Here is a 3,855-nt window from a genome sequence, read left to right on the forward strand (position 1 = left end):
CCTAAATTGCTTATGATGTCCTGGGAGAACTATAAACTGCAAGTATGTCACACACATGCAGAAGATAAGTTTTAAAGGAGCATAAAATAATTTAGAGGGTGAGAGTATAGTCTAGCTGCCCCATCTGCTGAGTTATCAGATTTCACTCATTATCTCTCCAGCATTTTGGTCCTGGAATCTCTGAAAGTACTCAATGGAATCAGTCAGTTCCGTGAAATTATTATTGCTTGAGTATATGTAACTCAGTGGTTATGAATATAGGATCTGAAGCCAGACTGCCTGAGTGTTAAGTTTCTAGTAAGATGACCTTCGACCACTATTTAAACAGTTTTGTTATCTGTAAAATGAAGATAATATTTCTTAACATGAATACTCCTTGTTGTGTTAAATGAGTTCATACATGTAGGGTTTGGAACAGCTGGCATATATGCAGTACCTACAAGGACAAGCATCTACTATTGGCCAGACAATGGGGTAAGTACTGGGAATATGAAGTTGAATTAATAGAGTACTTCTAATGAAAAGGTAGGAAACTCATCTTGAGCTAAATGTTTGCCAGACAGCAGAGATTAATGGTTGGATAGGAACAGAAACCAAACAAACTGGGCAAATACCCTGACGTAAACCATCCAATTGCCTTTGATGCATTTAAGGGAAGTACATTTAGCTCTCATTACCTGGGGTGATAAAAAGGAACAGTGATACCAATAATTACAAACAGAAGATGATCTGACTCCATTTCCATTTAGTTCTAAAGAGCATAATATTATCTGGAGGGAGCCAATTTGTCTTAAGGTATCTTACTGAAGTCAGCGTTAAAATTATCTTTCATTTTGTGAAGACAACAGTCCATCATAGAAACAATCGGTTACATAGGTTGGCAAGGGAAAGCCAGCTGAGTCACTTGGTCATAGAGAATTTACCAACTATGTAAGTCATTTTTATAGAGGGAGGGGTTCAAATTTAAAAACCTGTTCTACTATTGTATCAAACTAAATTTTTAAAAAAGATTTTACTTGTATTTATTAGAGAGAGAGAGCGCGCAGAGTTAGAGAGTATAGGGGAAGGGGTGTGGTGGGCAGAGGAAGAAGGGGAAGCAGGCTCCTCACTGCGCAGGGAGGCTTACACAGGGCTGGATCCTAAGACTCCAGGATCATGACCTGAGCTGGGGGCAGACGCCCAACCAACTAAGCCACTCAGAAACCCTGAAATCAAAGCTTTCTATTATTAGAAAAAAATCAGAAACAAAACTAAAGTATAGAATAATGAATAATTCTCAGTTGTATTTAATTGTCATTTTTACAAGCTTCATTTTATGTGACACATGTCTTTGGAAGTGTGGAATGTAAAATTGATAAAGTTCAGATATTCATTCAGAAGATTTGGAAATCCCTGTTTATTTTCTTTCCCTTTCTCCTTTGGCTTCTATTACAAACGAATTGTTCAATAATACTGAAACATTATGAATTGCCCGCTCTAGGGTTTTGCCACTTTTATCAACTATAAAGCTTAACCTGGTCCTAGGAGAATTCCTTTATTAGAGAGTGGGATAGTTTCCCGATTGATTTTGACTAGATCAATTCATGAAACTGTTTTTCTTAGTGACAATTGAGAAAAGCTGTAAGGATAGAAAACAAATTCATTCTCAAACATTTCTAAGAATCTAGGAAAGAAACAAAGAGGCATGCAGAGACAAAAACTAATCAAGCATCCTTCTGTGACGATGCAAAAATGCAATGACTTTGGAGTTGCAAGCACATTTCAGAATTAAAGGTCTTGAGGTTCAACATGACATTTCCCAAATTTTTGAGGGTCATCTGTCAAGTGGGGGCCTACACAGTACTTCTACCCTTATGATAAGGTGTTATGTTTCATACATTTAAGCAATCCTTTTCTTTTTTTTGCCCCAAGCATGGGATTCTGAACTCCAGCAGACAATGAACAGAAACTCAAAGATCAGTGTGTCTCTAAAGGATTATATTCCTGCCATTGCTTCCCAAACTATGCATTTATTGTGAGAAACTTAACTCCTTCAAGCTTTTCAGTGATTCGCTCCTTTTGTCCATGGCAAGATGAAGTGGTCCCTTGTTTCTAACAATGGACCACATCATCAAAGCCCCTGGAAATGCACAAAGCAAGGAGGCATGTCACACTGCGCAAATGGCCACGACACTGTCACCACTCTGTCACACGCCAGCAAAGCCAGTGTTACAGGGGGTATAGAGTCATTGGGCGAGGCTATTGCCCTGGATGGGAGAATTCACTTGCAACACAATTGCAGTCCATGACCAAACTCTTGGAACAAACTTTACTTATTGATAGCAGCCAACCATGAACATGATTCTCAACCCTGCCTGCGAGATGACTAGAAATAAAAGGCAAGAATGGGGAAAAATAATCAGAGAAGATAGTATTAAGGAACAATCCTTCCCCGTGGCAAGAATGGCATATTCTATTTAGAAATAATTCCTCTTGGTTTTTGTCTGTGTTTGCTTCCTTTGTTCATGAGAAGCTGGCCATTAGGACACAACAGAATTTCATGTTGTGGACTGGCAAAGGAGGCCTATTTTCCAAAGAAGTTGGATGCAAACAATGGAAGAAGAAAAACAAGGGGTACCATTATGCAACACTTCATTATACTTTTTTTTTTAAGAAAATAGTTACTGCAGTTAGGCTTTTCCTCTCTGCTCCATCTGCACAAATCTATTTTATCACTGTTCACACTACGTTGTAATTTTAAAGTCAATGTCTGTCTCCTTCAATAGCCTATAAGCTCCTCATAGGCACTATGATGTCCCTCTTATTTCTTTTTTTTTTTTCTATTCTTGTAAAATTTGCAAACCTAATATTTGGATATTTTTTTTAAAATCAGTGAAGTATATATAACGAAAAACAACTTTTCTTCCTGCTCCTGAACAACTTTCTTTTCACAGGAAGCAACCAGGATTGGTTGTTCTGTGCATGTCCTTCAAGAGATTTTCTGTGCACATACATGTGTGTAACAAGATGGCACTGTTACAAAACTTATTCTGAGTATTATTTATTTCCCTCTACCAGTACTTTTAACAAAGTTTTCCACATGCTCCTATGATTAACCTCCTCCTTCTGAGTGACAGCATGACATTCCTTTTTCTAGATATTACATATTTATTTATCTGATATCTTAGGAACAGACATTTACATGTTTTCTGTCTTTGTTATAAACAAAACCTCAATAAACATCCTCCTTGTTCCTTTGAACACATATCTGAGTTTACCTCAATGTTAAATTCCCAAAAGTCCATAGACAGTGTATGTATGATACTTTTCCCACATCTTAGTGCCATATACCACTAAACATTAGGACTCTTTCCAACCTGATAAATGAAACATGGCATCTTGTCTAAGTTTGTGTTTTTAAAAATTCTGGATAAATTTGAACATTTAAAAATACGTTGTCTTAGTCAGCCTGGGCTGCTATAACAGAAATAACATAGACACGGGTGACTTTAACAATACATTTAGTTTTCACAGTTCTGTAGGCTGAGAAGTCCAAGGTCAGGGTATCCACTGATGTGGTACCTGGGGGAGAGCCGCTTTCCTGGTTTGCAGGAGGTCAACTTCTTGGTATATCCTTATATGGTATATCCTTATATGGTGCAGAGAAAAAGAGATCACCTGCCTCTCTTATGTCTTTCCACTTGTATTTTATAAGGCATTTTGTAGCATAATAGCATATAATTTTGTAAAATATTAATGAGGTAGAATTTAAGGTATGTTCCCTGCGTTTAGAGTATAGAGTTCAATGTATCAAGTTCAATGTATCTTCTTATCCATTAAGTCCTTTAGGTCCTTTCTCTCTTTATCTATTTGTCT

Source organism: Vulpes vulpes, chromosome 12 (assembly GCF_048418805.1).
Source record: "Vulpes vulpes isolate BD-2025 chromosome 12, VulVul3, whole genome shotgun sequence".
Lineage (NCBI taxonomy): Eukaryota > Metazoa > Chordata > Mammalia > Carnivora > Canidae > Vulpes > Vulpes vulpes.